We start from the raw sequence: 17175 nt of genomic DNA, 5'->3' as shown, positions 1-17175 counted from the left end.
ATCAGTTTGTAATCTTCTCAATTGTACACATTTTGGACAGACAGTTTTCAGTTTAGAAATTCTTGAAAAGGGGCAAATAATGGCTGCAGTCTACCCAGAGATCTAAAAAGAGTCTTTAAATAAATTCTGGGACAATGGTGCCTCACTCAGAGGCAGCCCATGATTATGGGGCTGATTCACTAAGCTCGAGTGAAGGATTCGAATGAAAAATACTTCGAATTTCGAAGTATTTTTTGGGTACTTCGACCATCGAATTGGTTAAATTCGTTCGAATTCGAACGAAATCGAACGAATCGAAGTAAAAATCGTTCGACTATTCGACCATTCGATAGTCGAAGTACTTCCCCTTTAAAAAAAACTTCGACCCCCTACTTCGGCAGCTAAAAGCTACCGAAGTCAATGTTAGCCTATGGGGAAGGTCCCCATAGGCTTGCCTGTGATTTTTTGATCGAAGGATTTTCCTTCGATCGTGGGATTAAAATCCTTCGAATCGTTCGATTCGAAGGATTTAATCGTTCGATCGAACGGAAAATCCTTCGATCGATCGATCGCAGGATTAGCGCTAAATCCTTCGACTTCGATATTCGAAGTCGAAGGATTTCAATCCGAGGGTCGAATTTCGAAGTATTTTTAACTTCGAAATTCGACCCTTAGTGAATCGGCCCCTCAGTGTTTGTAACACGAAACGCGTAAGGCGGAGGACACAATAAATCTCAATATTGGTGGGATTACTCACTTTTGCTATACTTTTAAGTTTTTTGCACCATCCATTTCTACACCATCCTCCCTGTGCTTAACAAATATCTACTTGGTTTTATCAAGACCCAAGAATTATGGCATATGGCTCTGTTGTCAGTTCAATTTCTATATGTGGGATGTGTGAAAAATAACAGTTCTTAATATATAAAACATATTTTGCGTTTATACTTTATTTTATTAGTTACAGTGTCCTGTAGTGTCCTGACAGTTCTCTAGGGTGTCTGAGACCTGCAAATGAAAATTATAGTTCCACTAGGCATACGAGGCATAGAGAGCAACAACATGTTATTGTTTTGTTGATTGTGTTTAATGCAGACAAAATGACTTTATTCAATTATAATAATAATTAATATAATAATTATAATAATGTAGTAGTTCCCAACTGGTGGAATCATTTATGTAAACATAATTATTTATATATATATATATATATATATATATATATATATATATATATATATATACACACACACATTGTGTGAAAGGGTGATGACTGGGGATCGGATTGGACTGGGGATAGAGGACTGGATAGCAGGAGGACTGGCTAGCAAGAGGACTGGATAGTGAGAGGACTGGATAGCGAGAGGACTGGATAGAGTGTGGACTGGATAGAGTGTGGACTGGATAGCAAGAGGACTGGATAGCAAGAGGACTAGATAACAAGAGGACTGGATATAAGACAGGTTAGGTGCAAGGCAATACAGGAAGCAGGAATCAGGAACAGGCAAGGCAAGGTCAGTTCAATGTCAAGGCAAGGGAAAGGTAAAACAGGAAGCAGGAATCAGGAAAATGCAAGGCAAGGTTGGTTCAAGGTCAGGACAGGGAAAGGTAGAACAGGAAGAAGGAATCAAGAACAGGCAAGGAGGGGTAAGGTCAAGGAAAGGAAAACAAGGCAGGGTTTAAGCAAGGCAAGATAAGGCAGGGAAAAGCAAGGTAAGACAACTCAGGGAAGGACAAGGCAGATCAGGGCAAGGTACTGCCACAGTACTAGGAAGGCCACATAATGCTCCAGAAAGGAGTGTTCGGAGAGCTGGCCTTAAATAGGGCAGAGTCAGCACTGATTGGCTGGCTGCAACCAATCAGGCTGCTGCTGGACTGGGGCTGCAAAGGCCAGGTAATATATAGTGAGCAACCCTGCAGGCTGCTCACCTGGCCCAGTGGTTAAGACATCGAGCCAGAAACCCAAAGGTCCCTGGCTTGAATCCCAGCAGAGCCTGACAAGAAGCTGGGAAACACAAGGAAAATTATGTCTTCATCTGTTACATTTCAATAATAAAAAGAAAATGTATAACTCAAACAAAAAAGTCAACCCTTTAAGCAATGAAAGTAACAGTAATGCATTCCAAAATTAGATGAGAAAATCAGCATTCTTAGTAAAGTTGTAGTTTCGTTTTAGTGTACAATTTCCAAGAAAGCCTACATGTTGGAGGTTTTGTTGTTTTGGAAGGACTGTGTTGTTATTGATATACTGTATATATGTGTAATATTTTTATAGAGGAAATGTCAATAACTGATATGTATCTGAAAGTCATAGTTACCAATTAGATTAACTTGTGACAGAAAAAGATAAAACAAATAATCTCGAAAAAATAATAATGTATATAAAATATATAATTTATTTCACAAATTTAACTTTGTTTCATGGCCGTTGATCTCCATATGTATTAATCCTAATGAGTGCAAAATACTCAAAATCTGCTAGAGAACCATTAGAAAACTGACTGATTCTGAAAGAGTTAAGTTTTGCTAACCCTCAGCTGCATAAAGTGACTCATTCAATCTGAAGAAAAATTAGAGGCAGATTTAACAAAAAGGTCGAGGTGAATTTTAGAATTAAAAAAAAATCGAATTTCAATTAGACTTTGACCATTCGCCATCTAAAACCTGCCGAATTGCTGTATTAGCCTATGGGGGACCTCCTAGAACCCATTTGGAGTCAATTGCGAAAATTGAATTTGAATTCGATCGAATGCACTATTTCTTCGATTCGTACGTTTCAAATTTGGCTGAATACGGACCTATTCGAACAAAAACTGACCTTTCCAGCCAAAAAAATTTTTTTAAAAAAAGACTTTATTTTGGTTGCTCTTTTTGAATTCGAATTTCAAAGTTTTTCAAATTGGAAATTCTATCTTTGATAAATATGCCCCTTAATTTAAGTTAGAATCGCAGGAGTCAAACTGAGTTTTTCCATTCTAAAATATCAATCAGTATAATAATGTTACAGATTAGGTAGAGTGTTTTGAATCAATGAAATTGATATGATTTAATCTGCTAACCTCTTATTACAGCAATAGACTTGCTAAAAAGACAGATGCATTGTAAAAAATGTGCTAGTCTAAGGTAACAATTTAGAAAATCAAGGACCCTTGTAATAAATGCATATTGCTGAGCCGTAACAGACAAAAACGGATTGCTTATAAATTAAATGCATCAGTGTCCTCCTTCTTGCTGGAATTTCCAGATACGTCTCTAATTTTTCACACGATCTGGTAATTGATGTTTTGAAAATTACTCAATGGGGAAGTAGAATGTTGCTGTACAATGTTGTCTGTGTTTAGACCCGACTGTCTAAAATCCTATTAACCATACTTTAGACACTTACAACACTATTTTATAGATCAACTGAACACATAAAAAGACAGAAATATAATATGAGGGAATATGAAGTACTCTGTACATTTTTAATTGTCTACGGCAAGTCCTCAGTGCTTTATTTGCCCCAGCACTAATTAGTTTGTAATGATGTCCAATCTACCAAGCTAGATAGCTTTTCAGGAGATGCAAACACTGGTACTGCTACATATTAAGTAAGACCCAACTCTTCAGGCTCAGTTTTTGAAGTGCATAGAGTTGTGGCTCAGAGTACAAAAAATAGGGCGAGAGTACATAAAATACATGGTGCTTTGCATCTTAGCCCAAAATGATAGATAGATTTGGACTTTTTATTATCTTGTTATTAACTTTTTAATATCTTATTTATCGACTCAGAATATAATTATTTCTTTCCCATTGCCTGCTACACTCCAGGATCTGAAATATACCATTTGGTCTCTAAAAGGAGTTTTCTTTGTGTGTACTTGGTCCCATCCAGTGTCTCAGTTCACCTCTTTCCGTGACAACAGCATGGAATCTGGGCTGATGTTAATCTAGACGGACAGTTGCAGCTCATAAAAGAATTATCACTGCTAATCAAATCAGAGAGGAAACTTACCACACTGCATCGTTGGAGACATTTCACTTCCTGAATATTTCATGGGACGAGGTCTGTGGACAGACGCAGAACATTATCTACAGCTGCATGTTGCGTGCAAATATTTACTTAAACACTCATGTGCGGTCAGGCTGACGTGTAGCAACACTTTTAAGGTTGGAGTGATCCCTATAAATAATGGTAATTACATTTGGCAGTACTTTTAGTGGGCTAGAAAGGCTTAAAGTCAACCCCATCATATTGTCTATGCTCTCCTTCACTGCATGATTAAATGGGCAATGTGCCACTGGAAATTTGATGCATGCTAGATGACAAATGTCTGTTTTGGTTGCTGAGAATTGAACGGAATCGTTGTTTTGAAGAAACATCAAAACACAATCAAGAGCTGACATCAAACCTGTGAGCCAGGAGAATTCCTCAGGCAAGAAGATTTGAACTTGAAAGTACAATAAACAAATGTGCGGAATCATCACATGCTGAAACACCAGTTCATTTTCACTGGCTTAGAAATAACATTTCTTTCTCACTTTGTACAGTTAATTTTGCCTCCTATTCTTTCATTTTTAACTGCACCGTATGAAAGAGCAATATACTCAAATGAGGGAAATAAGGCATTTGCCTGAAGGGAATTGAGGGATGAGATCAAATGAAACCATGACGATGAATAGTTTTGGGAAGTCGCGTGTATAAAACATTTAAATATGAATTTCACTTTTACATTGAAACCAGGAAGTTTAATATGTTGAAAGGGTTTTGTGGAAGGCAATGTAAAAAAAATGAAAAATAAGGAAAACGTTGCATAAGCTGCTGATTTCATCCTGTGTCAGCATACTGTAAATTTAGATCACAGTAAAATGTGTGCAGCGTTTTTGCCTTTATTGCTTACGTATATATATATATATATATATTTTTCTTTTTAAGTATACAAGAAACACAATTTAAGAGAAAGGAAATATTTAATGGGAATGGTTATTGCATGAGTGAATTGAGGGGATCCAGGTATTTAGCACTGGCCTAACCACACGCCAGTTATGAATCCAATATGAATGAAGGAAGCCAATACTTGTTTTTGCAGCAAGTTGGGTGATCCCAAATTTATTCCATGGCACTATTGACACTTAATAATTGATCACTTGTTAAGTGTCAATAGCACCATGAAATAAATTTGGGATCACCCCGCTTACTGCAAAAACAAGTATTGGCTTCCTTCATTCATATTGAATGTTTATAGCATAGCATGATACATAGTGATGGGCGAATTTATTCACCAGGCGCAAATAAATTTGTGAAAATTGCCGCAAAAATTCACCAGCGGCAAAAAAACGGACGCCGGCGCATTTTCGCCAGCATTTAGCTTTGCAAGTCAAAAACGGAAGCCGGCGTCAAAAACTAGACGCCTGTGGCATTTCACAAATTTTTCGCCGTTTCATGAAAATCTCGGGAAATTCACAAGTTTTTCGGCGTATCGAAATGCCGCAAATTCACCCATCACTAATGATACATTACATGTAATCATATTTTGCGAAAATCATATATTTTAATAGAAGCACAACAATTCTCATGAATTTATTTATCAAACATTTAACAATCTGGAACAGTCTTGAGGCTTATGTAATCCCGTGATCCCGTTTTTTCATAGTATGCAGTAGGTGTGACCAGTCCAACTATTTCAGCAAAAGTCACAATCTCTCTAAACCCCATATGTAATAAAAGGCACTAAGTTTGCCCAGGAGCAGCAACCCATAGCAATCAGCAGGCAGAATTTGCTAGTCACCTGTTTAAAAGCAAGCATCTTATTGGTTGCTATAGGTTACTGCTCCAGGGCAAACTTAGTGCCTTTTATTACAAATTCAATTCAAATTTGATTTGAGTTTGCAGGTCGATCCCATTCCCCCACATTTAAAAAATTAGATTTTTTTAAAAAAATTTGATTTGATTTATGGGAGTTTATGGGAGTTTTTATAAACTCCCATAAACTCTAACTTCGACCCTTGATAAATCTGCCCCTAAATCTTCTATAAAGCATTTAAACATGAAATAACCATAATAGGATTATTTTGCCAACAGTATGGATGCATGCAGCTTAGTTACCGTCCAGGTCAAGGTACTGTTATATTATTACAGAAATAATTTCAATTTGGATTCTTTTCTTACAATGTACTGTACAGGAGATGGCCCTCCAGTGATTTGGAGGTTTCTGGAAAATTGGTTTCCGGATAATGCATGTCATAACTGTATTATTAAATATATGCTTTTACCACTAATAAACAGTTAATAGTAAATCAAATTACGATGCAGGAGTTTCATTAAGTCGTTTTTTCTGGAGCACTAGTTAAAGTCTCATTTTGTCTTCTATGTTTTTCTAGCTTACGACAATCAACTGAAAGTATTCTTTATTTTCCTACTCCAATATGTGTTTAATTGGAGATGATTTGCATAATAGAACACAACAGTCAACTGTTAATTTGTTTTGAACAATAATTATGGTGTGCAATATTTTTATTGACTTTTAAAGCAATAACATGATAAATGAGGTTTTGCACATAAAATTAGGTTTACCACTTAAAGGGGTGGTTCACCTTTCAATTACATTTTAGTATGTTATGAATGACTAAGTCTAAACAAATTTTCAATTGGTCTTCACCATTTATTTTTTATAATTTTTGAATTATTTGCCTTTTTCTTCTGACTCTTCTACTTTCAAATGGGGGGTTACTTACACCATCTAAAAACAAATGCTCTGTCAGGCTAGAAATGCATTGTTATTGCTATGTTTTATTAGTCATCTTTCTAATCAGACCTCTCCTATTCAAATCAGTTTATGGTTGCTAGGCTAATTTTGACCCTAGCAACCAGATTGCTGAAATTGCAAACTGGAGAGCTGATGAATAAAAAGCTAAATAACTCAAAAAGCACCAATAATAAGAAATGAAAACCGATTGCAAATTGTCTCAGAATATCACTAATAGTTGTAAAAGTGACATCTGACATTGACTTCTAGATGTTTTCATCAAGTTTAAGCTGGACTATTTTCGTTTCAGCATTGTTACAGTTTTGTCCCATAAAAACAAAAAAGCCTGATCTGAAAAAATGGCCCATGACCTTTACAGTACCACCATTGTTCATATGAGGTCTCAAAAAAACTCATTAATTAGATGGGATGCTGCAATGCAATAATCTGTGATCTGTGTTAAATGAGATAAGTGAGATAAATGAGTTTAGTTATTCTGTGATAAAACCATAGCGGCTTTATCTGTAGATAGATAGATATTGACAAATATCTTACCTGAATGCATATTCTAAAACAGAGGATTTTCATAAATCTAAAAAACAATTTACATTTTCCACATGAGGGGTTTTTTGGGGGTATTTTAATGAACACTTTACTTCAGTGTAACATAATCAAAGACAAACACATACAAAAGCATACATTTCCTATATAACTCTTAGCTCCACTACTGTACATTAACAATTTATTTGCATTGCTGAAACATACATATTACAACCATGGGGCAAACAGCAGCAAAAACATAATTATTCATAATGTGCAATATTTTCCTTTTTTACTCTCTAGCCAAGCAGTGGGAAATCTCATATAATAAATGAATTGTTATATAAAATAAAATAGTGTTGTTCAAAAATGTAGTTCTTAAAAATGTTAGTCATTTATTGTGCTCCATAGTGAAATCCATCTCCTTCTAATTTTCCTTTGTGGCAATTGCAGGGATGACTTGCTTTCTTTATAGTAGGGTTTCTAAATAAATACTGAAAATGTAAGAATTGCTCTCACAAGGCAAAGACCATGATACAATACACTTTATCCCAAAGGGCCTGGATTCTTTAATACACACGGACTTTAGACACCATATACTTGCCAATCCAGTATGGTATCCTACCCATTGCTCCAAAGGATGAATGACCAATACCATACAAGGGTCCATTCTATACAATGAGGGGCCCATTTACTTAGTTCGAGTGAAGGAATAGATAAAAAAAACTTCGAATTTTGAATGTTTTTTTTGGCTACTTCGACCATCGAATGGGCTACTTCGACTACGACTTCGACTTTGAATCGAACGATTCGAACTAAAAATCGTTCGACTATTCGACCATTCGATAGTCGAAGTACTGTCTCTTTAAAAAAAACTTAGACCCCCTACTTCGGCAAGTAAAACCTACCGAGGCCAATGTTAGCCTATGTGGAAGGTCCCCATAGGCTTCCTAACAATTTTCTGATCGAAGGAATATCATTTGATTGTTGGATTAAAATCTTTCGAACCGTTCGATTTGAAGGATTTAATCGTTCAATTTTTCCTTCGATCGTATGATCGTAGGAAATGTGCTAAATCCTTTGACTTCGATATTCAAAGTCGAAGGATTTCAATTCGGCAGTTGAATATCGAGGGTTAATTGACCCTGAGTGTTTACTTCTTTGGTTTGTTTGTTTCTTAATTATACAATGAGTGTTTACTTCATTGGTTTGTTTGTTCCATTAATTTGGGCTGATAGATTAAAAATCAGAACAGCAAGAAGCGAGGAGAAGTTACGGTTCCTTTTTACTGTTCCTTGGTTCTCTGGGGCAGCAGCGGGGACACCTGTCACTGCCATTTCGCGCATGCCTGTAGTCTGTTCATTTGCGCCAAACATGTGCACAAACGTTCATTTAATCTATACATTCGTGTGCAGGTGACATCATTGTGCAGCGCACATAGTGATGTCACCTTGGCATGAAAACTTGTCTATTTAAACCCAGTTCCGCAGCATGTCAGTACCCGTTGCAGGTCTATGCTTCATAGTTCCTTGTTGCTCTCCTGTTCTGTTTTCTTACTGTCTGCCTTTGCCTGTTAATCTGACCTTGCCTGAACTCTGCCTGGACCAACCCTTGCCTGTTTACCGACTTTGCCTGAGCTCTGCTTCTTCTGTTTTTTTATATGACACAAATTGTAAAGGCTTAACTTGTCTCTAAAATATTAATCTAAAAGGCAAAAATAAAAAGTAGCAATGAAAGAGTGATTTAATAAAAATATTCAGTTGTTTAAATCCAAGTTTCTCATCATTTAGTTCCAACCTAATTTTCGAATATTTTCATGGAGCTGATCCCATTTAAAAAGAACTACTGTGTAAATATAAAACATTTTCAAAGGGATAGCTTTTTCTATAATATGAGTACTCCATTAAATAGAACAAAGCTAGTTCTATTTACACACTAAGGGGCAGATTTATTAAGATTCGAATGGTAAATAAGAATTAAAATTTTAAATTTTTTTTTGGTCAAAACACACAAATTTGAATTTTAAATCACCAACTCAAATTTGAATTCAAATTTGAGATTTATCACACCTCGACCCTGGAAACAGTTCTAATTTGAATATTACCCACCTTAAACCTGCTGACTTCATTTACAAGTCAATGGCAGAGGTCCGTTGAACCATTTGAAGATGTAAATTGCCTTTCTGGCATTCGAATAAGATTTGAATTTGATTCGAATTTTCAGGCTGTTCGTATTTGATCAAATATTAGACGTTCAAGTTTTTTCATAAATAACCTCCCATTTGAGTTGTGAGTACATTAGAGTTATATAATATATTCTGTCCTTTGCTTATTGTTTGTAGATTTGTGGGCAAAGGTTAGCTAATTCTTACTACTTCACTGTGGTTTTTCTATTACCAGTCATGGAGCCATTCTTACCTTTATATCAAATTACTCATTTATTCTATCTATAAATATAGTACTGAGATACAGCATTTCACAGAAAAACTTGTTTTCACTTTTTATAATACAAAGCATCTATACAAAATATATCTAAACCTAGTCAATTTCTTTATTCCATTTCTACCAATTTTAAGAAAATACTAAAAGTTTTAAGTGTTATTTTATATTGATCTCTGAAAACAAAGAGTTTTGATTTTTGTGTATCTATTTTGACCTGTAACTCAATGCTCCATTAGGACACTTGGTTAAAAAGGCACAGACACTTCAACTACAAAGAAGAAGAATGAAGATGACACTGTCTCTAGCCTGGGCTACATAAATAGACCTAAATTCGTACAAAAGGAAAGTCAATTTTTTTCCTGCTGGGAAGTAAAGTTCTCAGGGGAATCATTCCAGAATGAAGAACATGATATGAAAATCAATAAAGTCCATATTGTGCTACTGGTGTGTCTGGAAAGTGCCATCTTGTATATTTCTAGTATATATCTCAAGAAAGTTTAGCCTTCAAATAATTCAATTTATTTCCTCAATTTACAGTGTCTAAAGAAAGAACAATGATATTATTTTTGACAAAGGGATTAAAACACAGTTTGACAATTTCTATTTTATCCTATTTAAAATATATTGTGATTTTAAATAAATGACGCCACAATGAAAATATTTTCCTTCCTTCAAATTTTATTAATAAATAGAATTTCAATAACCTATTTTATTTTTATATTGGCAACTTTTGCATTTGTTATTAATTCTGTAGAATGTGTTGTAGTATGCCAATTTAAATTATTTCATTGATTCCAATTCAAAAGTGTCAAAATAGAACATAGTAGGCAATATATTCCTTTATTTCATATGTTTTTTATATTAACACTGGGTAGTATCACTGACTGCTAAAAACAAGCAGTGCATGTAAATTTATTTTCCCCTGCTGCTAAACAGGACATGTTTTTTCACAGGAGACCAGCTTGATTATGAGCATTGCTGTCCTTAAAAATAGGTTGGTATTACTGGTTATGTTTACAAAGTGATGCTCTTCCAGCAGATACTTTCTAGCAGATCTTTATGGTCCAATAAATGTGTCAAAAAAAGTATTTGTACTGTTAGAAACGAAAGTGCATTTTGAAGTTCTTCCTGTTAAATGTTGTTGACTGCATCACCAAAAATACAGCCACTCAGCAAAAAGGGGTTTTATAAAAGCACAAGATTATTTTATAAGATGCATCTGTGAATCCTCTTTAACAAGGAGCTCATGAGTATTACACTGATATTAAGTTTTAAGAGTAAATAAGATAGCAGTAAAAAGTTCTAAAGTACTTTATCACAACATAGTCTAAATTAAAAACAACTTTGGAAGTAGAGGCAGTATTTTAAAGCATTCACTGAGACTACCAGACATAAAAGGAGAAATAAAGCCTTAAATAAAAATAACAGCAGCATTTTTGAAGGTGAAGAAACACTCTTTCAGTCTGTTGTCTGTGAGCCCTTGCAGTATTGTAACCTTTCCCTCCAGCAGCAAAAGTGTGGTACTAAGAGGTTGAAGGTGCCCAGTCATATAAAATAATTATGCTTGGCACACCCTACATATGTCCATGAGGTTGGGTGAGTGAACCAAGCAGTTTGATAGGAGCCCTTTAATTCGTACCTACACAGCCATGCCTTCCTATATATTCTATTGCTCTATGGCATAAAATAAAGCACAGGGAACATGTTTATTTCTTCTTTCAAGTACTGTATCCTACATCATTATTGTAAGCACATTTTAGTGTTTTGACTTTGGAAGGAACTGAGTAGGCATCTATAATGTGAGGCTTTTATGTGTTCATTTAATTTTATTCTTCCAGATAAGGCATTACATAAATCTTGTCCAAATATTTAATAGTTTAGTTTTACTCAATCCAGTATAAGGATTTGTCCTGCCATTTCATAATCACCTTTGTGTTTAAATTAGTTTCAAACCCGGCACAGGTATGGGATCCTTAGTCCAGAAACCAATTAAGAGAGCTCTGAATTATGGGAAGGTCATCTCTCTTAGGGGGTAATTTATTAAAGTCCTATTTTTTTAGGTCGAAGTTTTAATGGGTAAACACAGTTTTTTTGGAGGAACAAATTTTTCGTAATTTATAAACCCAAATGCTGCTAAAAATCAGAATAAAAAAGTACTCCATCTCAAACCTGCTGAGGTCATGTAGAAGTCAGTGGCAGATGTCCCATTTACAATTGGAAGAAATCAAGATCTAAGCTGGGTTTTGTACAGTAATTTGAACAATTCATAATAATTTGATTTGTGAATGATTTTTGTGCCAGCAACCAATATTACATTCTCAAAAAAAGGAAAAAAAAAATAAATGCATCGTGTGCAAATAAATATACGCAAGGGTTTCCCTGCTTGAACATGCTGTGAGTGCCATTTGCTTCCTTCTTTCGTTGTATGAGGAGGGTGCCGATCCTTCCAAGCAATTGAGCACCTGGCGGATCTTTAGAAGGCCTGGGTGTGCGAGTTTGCCATAATTCCTTGGATTCTTGTAGAAGAGCGCCTAAAGCAAATGTGGAGAGTAAAGAAACAGGAGCATAATATGGTGTAGTATTTTCAATTTGTTAGAACACCCTGTGATGAAAAAAATAAAAATTAAAAATAAAAATCAGGAAATGTTTTGATCGTGTAGGTTTCTCTTTAAAAAGACCTTCTCTTTCTGTCCCAAAGTGTGTGCAAAACGAGATTGGTGTTTTCTAAGTCCTTTTTAGGCCTAAAGGTGCCCATACATTGAGAGATCCGCTCGTTTGGCAATGTCGCCAAACGAGCTGATCTCCCTCTGATATGCCCACCCTGAGGTGGGCAATATCGGGCTGATCCTAACGATGCCTTAACGGTCGGTCGGATCGCGGGACCGCATCAACGAATAGATGCGGCCGCGATCCGACGGGATTTTCTGTCCCATCCCATCGAGATCTGGCCGACTTTCGGCCAGATCTCGATCAGTGAAGCCTGTCGGGGGGCCCATACACTGGCCAATAAGCTGCCGTCTTTGTGTTTCTACTGCAACTGATTCAGTATAAACACAGGATATTATTTGTATTATGATATATCTATTACTCAGCTCCTTATAGTATATTTAATTGCTTGTGGCTGTCCCTGCCCTGTGAAGTTTACAATCTAATTTACTTTTCACAGTGACACAAATGCACACACATTAGTGGGATTTTTAGCTGGAGCTCTTAAAACTACTAGGAAGTTTTTTTGAATAGTGAGAAGGACCCCAATAAATCAAAATCTCAGTTCTTCTGGACATCAGTGCTAATCACTCTCCTACTTATGATAATATTTCTTTATAATACACAAAAGCTATGAATATCTTGTAAATTATATCCTTATAAACGGTGAGTTCTGATGTAATTTCTGTCACATGACTTACTGAAATTTGTGTATTATAACCTCGGAGTTCCATGACCTGTATAAAAACACTCGCCCTTTGGCCTTGTGTTTTTATATGGTCATGAAACTCCTCGGTAACTTATATATCCTTATATTTTACAAGAGGGGGTACTTTATTCACTATATAACAATGTGTTGATATTTGTGGGTGAAAATTTTCCCACCGCTCATATACATTTAAAAATAGTGATTAATTGGGCTTTTTCTAAAACTGGGAGCACATCTCCCACAAATCACTTGTAGTGGATAACAAAAGATAGCATGCAGTAGATGCTGTTATGTTATTTGTACACCAGTGCTCATCACAAAAATGAAGATAACGTGTGCCCTGGGTTTGAACAAAGCAAGTTGAGTTCCACCTTAGAATCTGCATTGAAATGAACTGTGTAAACCGTATTCAAAAACAGCTAACCTGAATAATCTAAAGGGAGGTTTCTCCTCCCTTATCTCCAATCCATTGAGACTTAAAGGAACAGTAAAACCAAAAAATTAAAATGGCCTGAAGTAATGCAAGTATAATGTACTGTTGCCCTGCAATGGTAAAACTGTTGTGTTTGATTCAAAAACTCTACTATAGTTTATATAACCAAGCTGCTGTGTAGCCATGGGGGCAGCCATTCAAAGCTGAGAAAAAGCTCAGATAAATGATGTAGTATTTAATGGGATTTTTAAGAACTTGTTATCTGCTGTGTGTGATGTGCTTGAATGACTGCCCCCGTGGCTACACAGCAACTTGTTTATATAAACTATAGTAGTACTTATCTGTTATCTACTGTGTATCCTGTGCTTGAATGGCTGCCCCAATGGCTGCACAGCAGTTTATTTATATAAACTATAGTTGTTTTTCTGAAGCAAACACATTGGGTTTGCCAGCGCAGGGCACAAGTGCATTATTGTCTTTCCTTTACAACAACTATCCATTTAAGCTCTTCCAGTCAAGGTCCTTATTTCCTACTGCTTTGGTTTATCTGTTTTTGTATTATTATTAAAGTAGTGGGGTTGCCAAATTGTTCTACCCCCTCTGTCCAGAGATTATAATCTCTTGTATCCAACCTTGAGTTTATTTTCTTCAAAAAATGAATCAGCTCAGAGTACTTTACTTGTGTGCACTGTGCATGCCGGGAACATGGAAGAACATAACAGCAGTGTTTATAATTTAACTGCTCCAGGCCAGTGTATTTTTTGAAGGTACAAGGTAAGACCACGTCACTAATCAGTGACATCATAAATAAAAATCCTTATAGCTTTAAAAATTAAGCTGGATATATAACATTGCTTTGATATACGTATGTATTTTAGTTTGACATTTATTTTGTACAAACACATTTAATTAAAGTTCAGATAAATAAAGATTTTTTAAAATTATTCCTGCTTCTTCTGGGTTTTACATTCTTTATATACAATTATATTTCCTTGGTGAGTCATATGTGTTAATTGTCAACCTTTAGCAAATTCTGTTTATATTGATTGTTTTTGTCCCATTCTTCTAAGAAAGAAATCATTTACAAAATGATTGAAGATTACACAGCAGGCTAGGGCGGAAGTGTATTGACCCAACATTGGGATGATAAGACTGTATCTAAAGGGTCAATAGGACAGCAACGATCTGCGAATAAATTCCTATCCTCTGTTTTTACCAAAGAATAGCATTTGATATCTTGCATTAAAGTTATTTATCCATTGCCAGCATTATTACAAAGGCATTGCTCCAATTCATCCATCAAATGTTCTGTGTTTTCTTAAGTGTTAGAAAAAAGGACCAATAGTTGGCCTCAAGGAACCACAAACTATACATTTATTCAGTTAACAACTGCTATTAAGATATTATTAGTCATTGTATTCAGGTTTTCAGGGAGGATTAACTCAAGCTGAGATCAATGATATAACAGCAGTATGTACTGTAGAACTATGGGAAGCGTAAGCATAAATTGGCTAGAAGCAAAACAAAAACCAGCTTTCTGCTTCAAATCAAAGATCATAGATATAAGGCAGAAGTAACACTAAACTGGGTCTTTATTCATTGCTAGATCATAAATAAAACACTGCTGGAGTGTAAAATCATGCCAAGGAACACTATGGTAACAGCAGTAAATGTGTTTTCGTTTGCTAAATTCTTTCCACTAAACTGTTAGTTTTGTTACTTCTGCTCTTCATTTGGAAATATGGTTTTAATTCATAGATATTTACAATATTAGCATTTAATAAATGGTTGCCAGTTCTGCATGACCATGTCACCAATTACCGTATATACTCGAGTATAAGCCGACCCGAGTATAAGCCGAGGTACCTAATTTTACTTACGAAAACTGGGAAAACTTATTGACTCTAGTATAAGCCTAGACAAAACTACAGCCCTGTCTCCCAGCAGCGCACATTCTGCCAAAGCGCCCCCCCCAGCGATCAACCAGACTTCTTTGCAAAGTTGATTGTGACAGAGAATTGTCAAACGGATTACTGTGTGCATTGTCCCACTGTCCCACTACCATGTGCAGAGGGTGCTGTTTGATATTGCCATCACTGTTAATCTTTCGTATAACCAACAGAGGGCGCTGTGTGATATTGCAGTCACTGTTATTCTTTCATATAACCAACAGAGGGCGCTGTGTGATATTGCAGTCACTGTTAATCTTTCATATAACCAACAGAGGGCACTGTGTGATATTGCAGTCACTGTTATTCTTCCATATAACCAACAGATGGCGCTGTGTGATATTGCAGTCACTGTTATTCTTTCATATAACCAACAGAGGGTGCTGTGTGATATTGCAGTCACTGTTAATCTTTCATATAACCAACAGAGGGCGCACTGTTATTCTTTCATACAACCAACAGATGGCGCTGTGTGATTTTGCAGTCACTGTTATTCTTTCATATAACCAACAGAGGGCGCACTGTTATTCTTTCATATAACCAACAGAGGGTGCTGTGTGATATTGCAGTCACTGTTATTCTTTCATATAACCAACAGATGGCAGCTGTGTGATATTGCAGTCACTGTTATTCTTTCATATAACCAACAGAGGGCGCACTGTTATTCTTTCATATAACCAACAGAGGGCATTGTGGGATATTGCAGTCTCTCCCCAAGTGAACTGTTGGTATAGGAATGATTAAAAGTGACTGCAATCTCAGCTACGGGTCGGGTACCACTGACCCGAGTATAAGCCGAGGTAGACTTTTTCAGCACATTTTGGATGCTGAAAAACTCAGCTTATACTCGGGTATATACGGTATCTACTAATTATTATCTACATATTCTGGGCATGTTGCCTTGCATTCTTTATGGTTATGCACAAAGTAACCTGGACAAAGTTCAATTTAATATGATCATCCATAGTAATAAACCCCCCAAACTTCTTCAGTTCATATATACGAAAATATTAAACATTTGAATTTGCACATGGACTTGTGTTGCAAAGACCCAGCTCTTTCAGTTAAATTTAAGGCTTTTAAGTTTCATCCTTTTAGATACATAAGAAATAATAATTTTCTTGCTGCCTCCAAACCAAATGCAATTTACAGGCTCTGTTATCCAAAGTGCTAGGGACTAGTGATGGGCGAATAAATTCGGCAGGCACGAATTCGTTGTGAATTCCCATGCGGCAATTTCTGATTTTCACAATTTTTTTGTGAAAAGGTTCGAAATGCTAGTTTTTTTCGTGAAAAGTTTCGAATTGCTCGATTTTGCGTGAAAATGTCCAAATTTCACTAATTTTAGTGAAAACATCCGAATTTCACAAATTTTCCATGAAAACGGGCGAACTTCACAAATTTTTCGTGAACTTTCCATTTTCACGATTTTTCACGAATTTCACAGTTTCGCGAATTTTGTGGGAAATTCGTGAATTTTTCAGTGAAGCGAAATGGGAGAGATTCGCCCATCACAACTAGGGACCTAGGGGTCTTCGTTTAAGAAATATTTTCATAATTTGGATGTGCCCTAATTCTGCTAAAAATGAATTAAACTTTAAATAATCCCAATAGTATTGTTTTGCAAACAATATGGATTCATGCAGCTTAGTTACCCTAAAATATCAGGTACTGGTTTATTATTACAGAAAAA

This window comes from Xenopus laevis, chromosome 2S (assembly GCF_017654675.1).
Source record: "Xenopus laevis strain J_2021 chromosome 2S, Xenopus_laevis_v10.1, whole genome shotgun sequence".
NCBI classification, from domain to species: domain Eukaryota; kingdom Metazoa; phylum Chordata; class Amphibia; order Anura; family Pipidae; genus Xenopus; species Xenopus laevis.
The sequence above is the reverse complement of the archived record's forward strand: the minus strand, read 5'-3'. Positions refer to the sequence as shown.